The sequence below is a fragment of the Hakea prostrata genome, chromosome 3 (assembly GCF_041222555.1).
Source record: "Hakea prostrata isolate BN-2017 chromosome 3, UWA_Hpros_2, whole genome shotgun sequence".
Taxonomy (NCBI): Eukaryota; Viridiplantae; Streptophyta; class Magnoliopsida; order Proteales; family Proteaceae; genus Hakea; species Hakea prostrata.
The window spans coordinates 67,388,939-67,404,513 of NC_142602.1; positions in this window are offsets into that span (position 1 = coordinate 67,388,939).

Sequence of the window (15,575 nt, forward strand, 5' to 3'; positions counted from 1 at the left end):
GGGGGATTTTGGTTCCTCTACGTTTTAAATTTGAATATATTTAATGACAGCATGGTTGAGACCCACATGTAATATATTGGACTAAAAAGACCGAACATTAGTTCGTGCTCACTAAGGAGAATAATCGTAAAAAACTCAAAAATATAATTTAGTATAAAAACCTCATTTCTACCCAAAAACAAAAAATGTGAAAACTGACTAAAAAATTACGTAATTGTATTCGTTCCAACAATATTTGTATTTAACACGTGCTTTTAAGAGAAGAAGTAAAAAGAAATTGTAAATCACACCAAATCGTGTTAATTCTATAATTGTACCCACAGGCCACACCCACGTTTCAAATTCTTGGAACCCTATCAAAGCAATCCATGAAAAACAAATCAGAAATGGCTTCTCAAAATCTAACATTCATTATGATAATAAATTAATTTCAAATTTTACCAGGATTCCACTTTAAGCAACCGGAGTTTATACAGAAGATTTCCATTCCTCCAAAATAGAAAGAAAATCTGTGTGTCTTCAACTGAAAAGAAGAATGAAGAAAATATTCGATTTCGTTTCCATAACAAAACTGCTTTACTTGCACATTAATTTCAATATATCGATGATCATGAAGAACCAAACACTCCTAATTCCCCAATGAACAAGGAGAAGAATGTTGTTGTTGAACCTACCACTACTGCTGCACCTTCTTCTTATTCTCCATCTTCACCTCCACCTCCTATCCCTTTTCTGATTCAGACTTCAAACAAGAAGTCACAAACTCCATGGAAGTTAAGGCGCCATTACATAGATGGTAACCGTCTCAAGATAGATATGATCACCAGAGAACGCCATGAATATCTTCGTGCATGTAGAGCTGATGGAAGACTGACTCTTGATCTTGTTTCTCTTGACATGGAAAAGTTGTTTCCATGTAGATTTACTGATGATCATCATCATCATCATAAAGAAGAAGAAGCAGCAGCAGCAGAAGAAGAAGAGGAATCTGTTAGTCAGTCTCAGACCAGCTTTGTCTCCACTGATTATGAAGAAGAAGAAGAAAAACTGAGTTCCAGGGCATTTGAGGGTGGGGTGGGTTAACAAAATTATGAGCATGTAATGCTGCAATGCTAATTTTCTGATGTTAATAGATAAATAAAGCTCGTCTTCAATTGCTAGACTACCCTTCTTCTTTTTTTTTTTTTTTTTTTTTTTTTTAATTTTGAATTCTTATTAGAAGAAAGCTCTTATGGGTTGGATGGTAACGTTTTTTGTTCTTGTGTTTTTTCATATTTTTTGAACAGAAACGGCCCCAAAACATGTTTGGTATTTTTCAAATTTCTGAAGGAAGCCAAGAAATAGTTCCTTTGCACGGGTAGAAATCGATGTATTTTTACTGGTCGCCCTCGTTCCGTATATGAGTTCTTTTGAATTTTTCGTATTCTTTTTTGTGGATTAGCATCTCAAGGTGCTTTGATGGGCATAAAGAGGCTCCGGACAGAAAAGACCTAATGGAGATCCTGCAGTTTGACATGATTTTGAAAAAAATCTCTTAAAAAGGTATAGGGCATCATTATCTTTTTATTATCGAAACATAACCTTCTATTTTAAGAACTTAAAACTCATTAAAAAAAATTAACTCAAATATTTTTTTCTCCTTTGTATAGAAATAAGAAAAAAATTACTCAGTACCTTTACATTATTTGTCAACGGATGGTATGATGAAATTTGATCCTTCCAAGCACTAGAAAGGCTTCAATTTTACCTTTTTCCAGTGTTAAAGTTAATAGGGTATAATTATCACAAAAAAGTAAGGGTAAAAGTGTGACGTGGAGTCCAAGTTTGGAGGATATACAACTTTGGTCCGATTTACTCCTTTCAAGATCTCTAAGTGGACTTGAGCCCACCAAGGCTTTGTAGTCTTATGTTAAATTTATCATAAACATCTATACATAATAATTCAAGAATTAATGTGATTTGATATTCATTGTGAAGCCTATATCGGCAAAAGAACCCCAATCAACATGTTTCTAGGATGAGGTTTCATTATCTTTAAATAGAAAAGAGTTAGAGTTTCACATAAGTTGAAGTTAAGTTCTAATATGATTCCCCCTCTCTGCTTAATTTCATTATAGAGTTGGGAGACTAGCATGTTACACTCATAACAATAGTCTATAAGACACTAAAAAGTCCAACCCACAGTCACTTTCTAGGACCAAAAGACATTCCAAGGCTCAAACATGGGATGCCCAGCTCATGGTATGCTTTGGTTCTACCTTGCGAATAGGGTCATCGTCTACCTTGCAAATAGGGATGTCTTCTACCCTGCAAATAGGGTTTCTTCCTTCTGCGTTAGGGATTTTTCCAATGGCGGCGTTATCGGTGGTTACCCTTCGATAGGGTTTTTCCCCTCTTTTGTAGGGCATTTTTCCAATGGTGCTGGACATTTTTTCTCTCCGTCTCGATGTTATCGAAGATCATCGGACTCCTCTCAAGTGAGTACTGCCACTTCTCCCCCGTAATGGTTTTCATCCTCTCAACCATGAGGGGGTTTTTCCTCCCGTGAGGGGTTTCTTTCTCCAAATTTCTGTTTCTTCCATTTCTTTTCTCTCTCTTTGTTTTTTATCTTACAACTCTTTTAGCTCCGGCAACTTTATAGGCGACTTTCTCCTTGATGGCTTATTTTAGTAGGTCTTTTCATCAGTAATCTTTCGCAGTGACTGCCGTTATCTCTACATATTGTTTTTCAATTTTTGTCCTTAAATTCTCAATGCTCAATCACCATCTTGTTTGCTATTTCTCCCTTCCCTCTTTTTCTTTGTGTCCGGTTCCATCGTTGCTACAGGTAGTATATGATCTTTTTGTTTTGATTTGTAGAACTTTATGCATATTTTGTAATCATTTTGTTTTGTCATTAACTTCTTTGATCTTGCTTAGTTGCTTCTCCTCTAATTTCTTTTTCTTTATTTGTTGCATCATGGTATGCTTTGTACTCTTTTCTTCTCTTATTTATTTTTTTCCCCTTTCTTATGTTTTCCCTATGTTTTCTTCTTTATATCTGAACTGGGTTTTGATTTTCTCTTTTGCTTCAAGCTTTTCGAAGTTGTTGGATGTTTTATCTCATGAAATTTTCTTTTTCCCCAATTAATATTATCTGTGATGGTTTCCGGCTTCGATGTAGTTAGCATCTGTTTAGTTTGTTAGGATTGCAGATTTTCATATGTATATTCATGATCATTCTATTTTTCATTAACCTTTACAATCTCCACTTCATTTTATTCTATACTTTGTCTTCTTACTGTATTAGTTTACTCTGTTTTCCTGTTCATATCTACAGAGTCTTCGGTTTTATTATTTATCTTGTTTCTTTATATTCCCTATTTCAACATGGTATGTTTTTTACTCAATCTACCCTTCTAGCATTTTTGTGTTTTGTTTTAAGGAAATTATGAGATTTTGGGGAAGGATGATTTCCCACATTGAATGGGTGAGGCAAGCTGCCCTTTATCAGCCCCCAAGATCTGTATGAGGCTATTAGCATGGAATTGTCAGGGACTTGGCCCTCCCCTAACTCAACAAACTTACAGAAGCTTTGTAGGAAGATTGGGTGCAGCATGGTTTTTCTACTTGAAACCAAACATCAAAATACTTGAATTTTTAAAGTATCAAGGAAACTTAAGTTTGATAACTATTTTTGTGTGGATGCAATTGGCAATTCAAGCGGAATGGGTATAATGTGGAATGATAATACTTCTCTCACAGTTCTTTCTTCTTCTTCTAATATTGTGGATTTGCTAATTGGGGTGGTTTCTTCTAGTGTAGAGTTTCGCCTGACACTCATTTATGGCCACCCCTTGGTAGAGCAGCGAGCAAGAATTTGGGAGGAATTTACACAATTTGGTCTATTTGTAAGCTCTCCTTGGTTAGTTCTAGGTGATTTTAATGAGATTTTTAATAATGAAAGAAGTTAGGAGGTAGACCTAAACCCTTGGCTCAGATGGATAGATTTAGAAATGCTAATGAGTCTTATAATCTTCTTGAGATAAAATGCACGGGTCCAAAGTTCTCCTGATCTAATAAAAGACAAGGGACTGATTTTGTCAAAGAATACCTAGACAGGGCTTTCATCAATATGGACTTTTTTGATTTATTTGGAAGTACCCAAGGTCATAGACATGCTATGGTGGGATCGGATCATACTCCCTTAAAGGTCTCCCTACATCTAGCAAATAAACACCCTAATGAAATTTCATTATGAGACCAAATGGGAAGATCACCTTGACCTTACTTTTCAAATTTCCATTGGTTGGAACTCACCCAACTTTGGCTCCCCTACATACAGATTGCATCAAAAGATCAAGAATTGCACAAAGTCCTTAAGGTCATGGAGTAAAGATACTTTTAATAATGCCTCAAAGGAATTTTTTAGGTTATCCCAATTGTTGGAAGAGTGTCAGACCAAATATGTTTCTGAGAGTTCTACAAAGGAAGAATTTGAGCTGAAAAGAGAGATTGAGAAACAGTTATTAGCAGGGGAAAAAAATATGGTGCTAGAGATCTAGAGTCCAATGGTTACAAGAAGGTGATAGAAATACAAAGTTCTTCCATGCTTCCACTGCACAAAGGAGGTAGAAAATTTCTATCACAAAAATTAAAAGACCATCTAGGTAACTGGTTGTCTAAAAACTTTCAAATCAATTCTGCAATATGGTCTCATTTCAATTTCCTTTTCACCACTTCTCACCCTATCCCTCCCCAGGAGTTTCTCAGTAGCACTCCTGCATGCATTACGGCTTCAAATAACTCTCTTGTTTGCTCACATTTTTCTCCTAATGAGATTAAAAGAACTTTGTTTCCAATGAAAGGCACCAAGGCTCTTGGATATGATGGGCTCCCTAATAAATTCTTTCAAAGACACTGGGATTTCATTGGCAATGATCTCACCATTGTTGTGCAACACTTCTTTAATGGGGGATATATGTTGTTCAGTCTTAATAAAACCATTATTTCCCTAATCCCCAAAAAAACCCACCATCAGGATGTCTCTCACTTTAGACCCATCAGTCTATGCACTACTCCATATAAAGTCATAACAAAATGTTTGGCTAATCGATTAAAACTCATTTTGAGGTCCATTATTAGTCAGACTCAAAGTGCCTTTGTTCCAGGTCGTGCCATTTCTGATAATATATATCTTGCTCATGAGTACTTACACTTTATGCGCAAATCCAAATCCAAATCTGGATATATGGCTCTTAAGTTGGATCTTTGTAAGGCTTATGACAAATTAGAGTAGTCATACATTGAACATACTTTGAGACATCTAGGGTTTGATTCTAAATGGGTTCAATGAGTTATTCAGTACATCACCACTGTTGAATATCAAATCAAAATCAATGGTGCCCTGTCTAAACCTATTGTGCCACAAAGAGGGATTAAACAAGGTTGTCTCTTAAGCCCTTACATTTTTATCCTCTGTCAAGATATTTTTTTCACAAAGGCTTAGTTCCAATTTAGGTATCTCTCGACTACCGGGTTTTAGGCTCTCCCATTTTGCTCCAGAAATTAACCATCTCTTTTTTGTTGATGATAGCATGATTTTTCCCCTACATCTATTTCTAATGCATCACAAATAAATGTTTTGTTGCAAAATTATAAACAAGTCTCTAGCCTTCACATCAATTCTGAAAAGTCTGTTGTTCTGTTTAGTACCAGAACCCCTCATGACCTCTGGACTGACATAGTCTCTGCCATTGATATTAAAGAGATTAATTCTCATGGAACCTACCTGGGTCTTCCTTCCTCTATTGGAAAATCTAAAGTGCAGACTTTCTCTTTTATTTTGAAGCGTCTAGATTCTAAATTATCTGGGTGGAAGGGGAAATTACTTTCTCATGCAGGGAAGGAGATTTTAATCAAAGCAGTAGCATTTGCTCTTCCTGTCTATGCTATGTCGTGTTTTCTTATACCCAATGAAATTTGCAAACCAATGAATCGAAAGATCAGACAATTTTGGTGGAAAAATGGTCAAGAAAGGGGTATTTATTGGGTAAAATGGGAAACCTTGTGCGAGGGCAAAATAGATGGAGGCTTGGGTTTCAGGGATGTACATTGTTTCAACAAAGCTTTCCTTGCCAAACAAAGTTTGAGACTTTTAACCATCCCAAATTCATTATGAGCCTAGGTGATACATGCCAAATACATTAAAGACATTCCATATTTTGATTGTCATGTCCCAAATAATTGCTCATGAAGTTGGAGAAGTATGCTGTCTGGGAGGGATATTTCAGACATGACATTATTAGGCAAGTGGGAAATGGTGCTAATGTGCATATTTTTAAGGACCCATGGCTTCACTCTTTGCCTTTCCATGGCATTAGTAGTGCTCCTTTGGGACATAATTCAATTTGGGTGCAAGAGCTTATTGATTGGGACACTTGCCATTGGAAATTACCTTTACTTCAGTCTTTATTTTCTCCAGGTGAGGTTCAAGCTATTTTAACAATCTCTTTATTGTCTCCCGATACTTTAGACTTTTGGATATGGGACAAAACAAAGGATGGTAAGTTCACTGTGAAGTCTGTTTATTATCAATGTTTAGCTATGCCTGATGATCAAGGTAATGTTGCTTCTTCTTCCTCCTCTTCAATGTATTGGAAAATTATTTGCAGATTCCTACTCTTACAAAGATTAAACAATTTTTGTGAAGATCCTCATATGAGGCTATTGCAATTGGGAACTCCCTCTTCTTGAGGAATGTTTCACTTACCCCACTTTATCTAATTTGTAATCATGGTTCGGAGAATGTATGTCATGCTTTGTTTTTCTGTCATCATGCAAAATAATCTTGGAGACTATCTCCCCTCCATATTAATACATCTAATTTTTTAGGGACAAATTTATTTGATTGGATGGATTTTATCAAAATAAAGTTCAATAATTGTGACAATTTAACCCTAGTGAATCAGATGTGGAGTGCCTCAGCTTGGTGTATCTGGAATACTAGGGATGCTGCACTTTTTAGAGGGATTGATGCCTCCATAATTCTTACAATGACTATTTTCTCTAATCTATGTGCAGATATACAATCTCATATTGTGGAATTTCAAAGGGCTCATGGGGATCCTTATCAAAGGCCTAGTCATGTCATTTCTGAAGAACTTGCTCTTTTTCAAATTTTTATTGATGGATCATGGGATAGTACTTCACACAAAAGAGGTAGATGGTGCATCATGTGGTCATAGTGTTTCAACAACCTTAGTTGAACTTGAAGCAATTAAAGATGACATTATTCTGGGCTTCTCTTTAGGAACGGTTGATTTGCATATTCATCTGGATTGTTTACCTATTGTTAGTGCTCTCCAGGGTCTCCACTCATCTTTAGATTGGATGTGTCTCAGTTTAGTAGAAGATATTTTGAAGTGTTGTTCTTTCTTTCCTAGGGTTTTTTTAGTTATATTCCTAGAATTGGTAATGGCTTTGCTGATTTCCTTGCTAAGGGTGCTTGCAGGTTATCTCTAGCCAGTTCTTGGTGGGGTATATCACCTTTGTTTATTGTGGATTCCTCTCATTTGTATAGGTCCTTTGACCTAAACTCTTTCATTTAATATAATCGTTGCCATTTTGTTTTGGCCAAAAAAAAACATGGGATGCCCATTTTTATTCTAAGCATGGTTGAAGAAAGAAGAAATATTATATTTTTCATTCTATATATATATTTTAAGTCCAAGAGTTAAAATAAAGAGGGATGAGATTTATTTTTTTTTCCTTCTTTCAGTCAAATTACCAAAGCTGTTTGGCTTGGAGAATTTTGAAACCTTTTTTTTTTTTTTTTTTTTGGGGGGGGGGGGGGGGGGGAGGAATGTATCCTATTAAAAAGATGGATAATTGAAATTTTATATTTTTCGTACTTTTGGTAAAGTAATTTTCCTTAATTAAACATGCAATCGCAATTATCAATCGATGCTTGACTGGCACTACACGTATCTCACTATATTGTTTTTTGGTATATTTCTTGCAGAATCTACATGCAAATCATAAATGCACAGTAGAGGCAGAACCATATCTTTTCATATATATATTCACAGTCAAAGTTGTAGGTATTTAGATTGATCGGTGTTGAAGAGCTTCTTCTCAACTATGCGAGAAAGGCAATAATGGTATACAAGATTTCCCTTCTACTATCATTCTTGTTGCTTATGCTACAAAACATTCTTAGCATCTCTGTTCATTGGGTATAAGATCTTAAGTTTCAATTACTTATTTCCTTATGTAAATTTTGCTCCTTTATTTTTTTTTCTTGATGTGCAAAGATATGATATTTTATGGATGTTTTATTGAATTTTTTTTAATTAGAATCAGTATTTGATTTTTCTCTATATCTATGTTTCATGTGGAGGATTTATCCTTTTGATACGACTCTCTTTTCTAAACCCCCCCCCCCCCAAAAAAAATAATAAAAAATAAAAACAAGCGACTCTCTTGGGTAGACACTTGTGGAATATGTAGAACAATTTGAGCCTCAATGACCATCATTAACCTATTTATTGCTCTAAATTGTTTGGTCATTTTGTGAGGCTATGGGAGATGGATCTTAACATTTCATTTACAAGTTCATGTAGCTAATCTCTTAAAAGGATATGAATGTGGATTTAGATATAAAATTCAATTATCTATTTACACCCCTAATTATAATTGTTATTTGATCTTATTTAGAATAAGTATTCTTCAATTCCCATCCCTAGCAGAGTCCACTAAAATCAAGGACATTTTTTTTTGGGTGAAAAAAATCAAGGACATTTTTTTTTTGGGTGATTAATCCATTAAAAAGAAATGAATAGGCCATTGGAGACCCATGAGTCCACCACATGAAACAAAAAGGTTGCTTCAACATTGAGGGGGTCAACCTTGCAAAATGTCACCAGAGAAGAACTCATCAACTTTCACCTAAGGAATGGGCACAGTGCACTGGTAATAGACAATGCTTATACCGGCCAAACTTATCACATGCTATTTCTCATCAAAGTGAAATCTTTTCTTTGGAAATCACTTGCCCAAGGGGTGGCAATAGGTGAAAATATGCAGCAGAAAAGACAGTACAAAGTCGATCCAAGCTACAAAACGTGTGGTGCCCTGGTTGAGTCAATTGATCATGTGCTTCTGGATTGCCCTTTAGCTTGTATTACGTGGTTTGGAAGCAAACTCTCATTTGTTGTTCCTTCTCATGTTCAACCTACGTTGTTTGAGCTCATCCAAAGTTGGAAGAAGATTCATTTTCCATATAAGAAAGCTAAAGAGGAAGCCCTTAGTCTTTCTGCATACCTCTGTTGGAACTTGTGGATTTTTCGAAATGATTTGATTTTCAATGGAAAAAGATGGTTTCCTCAAGAGATTATTTGCAAGTCCAAAAGAGTGCACTCCGAGTTTTGGGAGGCACAAACAAATATAGTTGGGTCGGTGGCTTCAGAGCTCCATGCAGATCGATGGGTTCCTCCAACGGTAGATGCTCTCAAATTAAATGTTGACGTAGCATGGAAGGATGATGGACAGTTGGGTGGGCTGGCGCAATCCTAAGGGACCATCCCTATTTGGGCTATTTCAAATGTCACCCCTTGTGGTTCAGTGCTAGATGGTGAAGCCCATGCCTTGTTGTTGGCCTTCTCGAGTTAAATGGGATTTAGGATGTCCAGGTCACTGTGGAATTGGATTGTGCTAAGTTGGTGGACTTAATCTCCAAGACTACATTTCTCCTCCTTTTGACTTATGTAATGTTATTGAGGATGTGAGAACCATGTGGCCAATCTCAAATTTGGAGATTCACATTATTTCTAGAAACAACTAATTTTGTAGCCGATGCTCTAGCCCAGCGGGACCTACCTTTAGCAAGAAGGATAATTTGGCCCTTAGCTATTTAGTGGCTTCTCGATCTTTGTAATATGGATGTTTCTTGGTTCCCTTGTCCTTTGGCTCAATAAATTAGGTTTTAACAAAAAAAAAAAAAGAGATAATTACTATTGCCCCCTTATACTTTGGTTTTATTACTAATCAAACCCCTTCTTTGTGAAATTACTATTGCCCCCTCATTTCTAAAGGTGTTAAGTGGCTGTTAACATCAAATATGAAATGTCTATTTTGCCCTTAAAATTAAGAAGTAAAAAATATGGCATTACCCTCATTTATAGAAACTATATTGCATGTCAATTATATTCTTAAAATCTTATATTTTAGAATTAGTTTTGGATTTGGTGGGACCACATACTTATGATTGTTGAAACTTTCACATTCCACTTAAATTTTTTATAATCACCATGATGGAAGTTTTACAAACAAATTAGCATATAAGATCTAATTGATAGAAAATTTGGTAACATACATAATGGTCAGCATATATTAGTTGATTTTCAATTTTCAACTTTGAATTAAATTTGATATTTCTTAATATTTTAGTTTCTATTTAATTACATCTTTCCTTTATTTGGTGATTTATTTTTAGAGAAAAAAAAATCACATCTATCCTTTATTTGGTGGTTTCTTTTTAAAAAAGAAAAGTGAAATTAAAGTTAATTTTTTTCCTATTAAGGGTAGTATTATAACTTGAAAAAAGAGCAAACAAGTAAAAGAATAATTGCAGGGTTATTTTTGGGATTTTGAAAAAAATATATAGATGCCACATCATCAGTAAACTGACAGAGCTTAACGGTAGGGAGGCATTAGTACTTGTTGACAAAGTTAAAGGTTGGAATAGTAATTTTAAAAAATACAGGGGATAAAGTAATAATAAAATCAAAGTACAAGAGGGACAACAATAATTATCCCAAAAAAAAAATGTTGAGAAGTAAGCAATGGCCAAGATGTTGTGGCCTTGTGTCATGAAGGGGCTTTTTTCCATCTCATTCTCATGGAGATGAATATGCCGATAATGAGCTGACCTCAGGTAAACTTCACTAGAAAACCCATGGTTCATTATTATTGATCCTCTCTATCCAAATGTCTATGTAGGGATATCAATGGGTTGGTTTGATCTGGTTTTGATTCGATTTCCTCAATTTCGATATGTCTTCGGGAAATCAAAACTAAATCATTAAGAAAATTTCGATTTTAGCTTGATCTGGAGTCGGTTTTGTTGATAGACTTTAACAGTTTAGTATTGGTTCTTGTTACTGGGTTAAATTTAGTTTATGTCTGTTTTCATTCATTTCATTTCTAACATCATCAGATGAATACCTTCTAAAGACATAAATAGCTAGTATGGCCACTGAGAACATGACTACCCAAGATAAGAGGAGATTATTCAAACATGCCTTTCAATGGATTTTTAACTAATATTGTTGTTCAATGGGATAGATTGGTTGGGTTTCAATTTTAGTTTGGGTATTGATTCAATTTTGGTTATTTTAGTATGCGGTAACGTTTCCGGTCTGAGAGACCAATTCTTATGCAAAACCATTTTTTAATGTTTTTATGCTAAAAGATCATTCTTTGCTTGGAAATGGATGTTTGATAAATCCGTTCTCGAAATATATCCAGAACACTATTATAATAAATTGGTGTTTGTTAAACTCATTTTAAGGTTTCGATCGAGACCAATTTTATCACTTTCATTTCTGTTCTTTGGTAAAAACATATTTTTTATGTTCTACAAAAGGCGTTCTTCATACAACTTTTTGTACCAGTTTGTTCTTAAAGAACAGAAGAATGAATCGTTTTAACAAATGCATGTAACCCGTTCTTTCGTTCCAAGAACATAAGCCAAAAACATTTTTTAAGAACATTACCAAATGCGCCCTTAGTTTTCGGTTTTGTCTAGTTCGGCTTGGGATAATAAAATCCCAAATCAAGCTAAGCAAATCCAGTGAGATCTTGGATTCAATTTAAAGATTGACACCCTGTGTCTGTCATTTGAGCTTCTTGTACATATCTATATGACGGCATTTGACATTACTAGCAATGTTGATCTCAATTTGTTTTTATTTTTATTTTATTATTAATATTTTTTTAATGTGTTGATGATAGACAACACAAATGCTACGGAAGATCGGTGTGCATGGTAAGATATAGGAATCATCGACTGCGATAAAGAATGGGAAGTTCAAGAGTTTATCCATTCTAGCTTGGATGTTTATGAAGAGAAGCCATTAACTCATGAGAAGCTTATGGATATTCTCCGCAATCTAATTGCTAGTCAAATTAAATGAAGTGCAGAGGTGGCCTTGACCTTAGTTGATTGAAATCTTATTAGGGCCTGTTTGGTTACTTGAATCTAGAGATTTCAAATATCTGGATTCATGAATCTGAGAATTATACCCGTTTGGTTGTAAAAATCTCCAGATTCATGAAATCTAGAGATTCACATTTTTACACTAAAAACTTGAATTTGTAGATTTATGGGTAAGGGGTGAAATCCAAAGATCTCAGAAAAGTTATACATTTGCACATTCAAAAAAATCATGTCGATCAAATAGTTTTTTTAGGATGAATTCACAATTTCATTCCACAACCAAACATTTAATTTAAAAAAGGGATGATTACTGTTGCCCCCCTGTACTTTGATTTTATTACTAATAAAACCTTGTTCTTTACGAAATTACTTTTGCCCCCCTTCCTTATAACGGTGTTAAGTAGCCGTTAAGTTTGAATATGTAATGTCTACTTTGTCCTTCATTAAAATTAAGAAAACAAAAGACGATACTACCCCATTTATAAAAACCAGATTAAATGTCAATTTTACCCTAACTTCATTTAATTTGAATTAAAAAAATGTTGGTTTCCCACCTTCACTAAACTTATTTATTTTGAATTAAAAAAATGGGCAAAATTCAAATTCGATTTGGTTTCCCACCATTCACTACAGGTGGATTACGCAAGAAGAAACGTTGAAATCAAATGAGGTTAAATCACTTCGTCATCCTTCGAACTTCAAAAGTATCATGAAATAATAACCAAGAAAAAAGATACATTGAAAAAGGAAAGAAAATAAAAGACAAAGGTATTTAACCAGGGAAAAGAAAATACAGAAGAAGGTTAGTGAAGATTCTACCCACTTCAGGGTAGAGAAATTAATTTCAGCGACTAATTAAGTTTCAAATCAGACTTCTAGCAAAGAAGAAAGAACAGGGGAGGAGAGAAGATTGAGTTAGCTTACCCACATGAATGAGTTGAAACTTTGAGGTCTGATTTCCAACACAATCCTTCCCAAAACAAGATTCTCCTCTGTTTTTTTCTCCTAAATAATTCAGCATAAAATGTTAATATTTCATATGCAGAAATCTTTGCTTCACTAAACTTAGATACTGCAGTAAATTTTCACGTCTGATGTTGCTTTGCTTCTCTTAGAGTTGTAGGTTGTTGCAGTCCTGCAAGAGATGGAATTGCGAGAGAAGGAATTAACGAAGTAGGTGATATTTAGTTTCCAAATTTGAGTTGAATTCTATCTTCCCTCCTCTTCGGTTTCTATTTCAATTTTATTCAATCATTATTTCTTTATTTTGGTGATTTTTTTTTAGAGTGAAACATATTATGATTATTTTTTTCTCTACAATTAATTAAGGGTACTACTGTAACTTGACAAAAGGGTAAATAAGTAAAGAAATAAGTAAAAGGGTATTTTGGGATTTAAAAAAAATATAGAGATGCCACATCATCAGTAAACTAACGGAACTTAACAGTAGGGGGCATTAGTAATTGTAGACAAAGTTAAAGGTTGAATTAGTAATTTTGAAAAATACAGGGGATACATTAGTAATAAAATCAAAGTACGGGGGGCAATAGTAATTATCCCTTTAAAAAATTATGACTCCATAGATTTGAAATCTCTAGATATTTGAAATCTCCAAACTCATGTAACCAAACAGGCACTAAACTGTTTTATGTGTCTTAGTTTTATGCTTTATTCTTTGTTTCCCCCCCGGCGCACCACCCCCTAGGGAAACCCCCCCCTACCAGCAAAAACAAACACTCCCCTTGTTAACTTTTCGGTTAATTTAACTTACCTTAAATTTTTAAAACCCAACTATCCTTGGTAAATTTATTTAAACCCAAATCCGAACACCCACCAAATACTAAATTACCCAATTAAAATAATTTTAAAACCCAAACAAACCAAATTATCTCTAGTTATTAAAAGCCGAACATACCCTTTTTAAATTTTTTTATCAAACAATTAAAAAAACCCAAAATAGTAGTATGTGTTTAATTTTATAAACATATATTTTCTTTTTTATTTGCATTTTTAATTTTACGATAGTAGTCGTGTTTTTAATTGTTTGATAAAACAAAAACAAAAGGGCATGTTGGGCTTTTAATAATTAAAGATAAAATTTAGGTTTTTAATAATTATTTAATGAGGGTAGGTAGTATTTGCGGGTATCACAATTTGGTTTAAATAAAAAATAGGCCGAAGGTGTTTTTGAAAATCGGAAAAGAAACGAAGTACGCGAAGGTTTGATATATTTGCTAGGTAAGAGGGGGTAAGTGATATTATCCCTAAGAGGGGTGGAAGTGCTATTTGCCAATAGAGGGGAGGTAAGTGATTTTCTTTTTTTAAGATTTGGAGGCCCCCCGGGGGGGGGGGGGGGGGGCCATGACCCCCTCGAATTTTTTATTTTTTAATTTGTATTTTTTTTTTCCCTTGATTTTCTCTGTGTATTTTTGAAATGCACTATTTGCCCCCCACTTTCCAAGAATCCCTAAACTTTCTCTTAAGATTTTGATTCCTACAATAACAATTTAAATCTTGTTAGAATTTCAACCATTATTTTATCAAATATAATCATAACTATTGATTTTTTTTTTAATCCCTAAACTTTCTCCTAAAGTTTCGATTCCTACTACTAACAGTAATTTAAAGCTCGTTTAGAATTTCAGCCATTGATATTATCAAATCTAATCATAATCATTAAATTTTTTTGAGTCCCCAAACTTTCTTCTATAGTTTCGATTCCTACCAATGGCTATTCAAATTTTAAGTGTTATTAGTTGGATGTTTAAAATTTCAATCATTGATTTTATTAGATCTAATCATAGTGATTGATATTTTTTCTTACTTAATTTATGGAAATTGATTGTTTTTCTTATATATATATTTTTAATAGACTTCAAATCTATCTTTTCTCCTACAATGTCTTCCCTACCTTTTTTCTTTCATTATTTTTTAAAGTTTTAAATGGTAATAAATCTAATTCTACAATTTTAGCTTCTATGTTTTATTTCAATATAATTTTTATAATTTACTTATAATTGTGTTATCTATATTTTAGTTTTCTTATTAATTTACCAAAAATCTCAATGTGAGCTTTACGTCAAAATATGATGAAATAATTCATTAGTGAGACTCATAGTGGATCTCACATGGGCCCACACAATATGTATGGTAAAAAGGCGTTAGTGCTTGCTTGACAACGAGGTGATCAAGACTCATTATTTGGCCCCCCAACATTCAATCCTGGCTCCGCCCCTAGATGTCACTACAATAATTTCTTCATAAATAAGAAAATGTTTCTCTAGTTAAATATATCCCTTCTTGTTGGATTTATTTTGTGTACAATCTTCAATTGTGATTATGGGTTTTTTGATGTCCAGTGCAAATGCTCGGACAC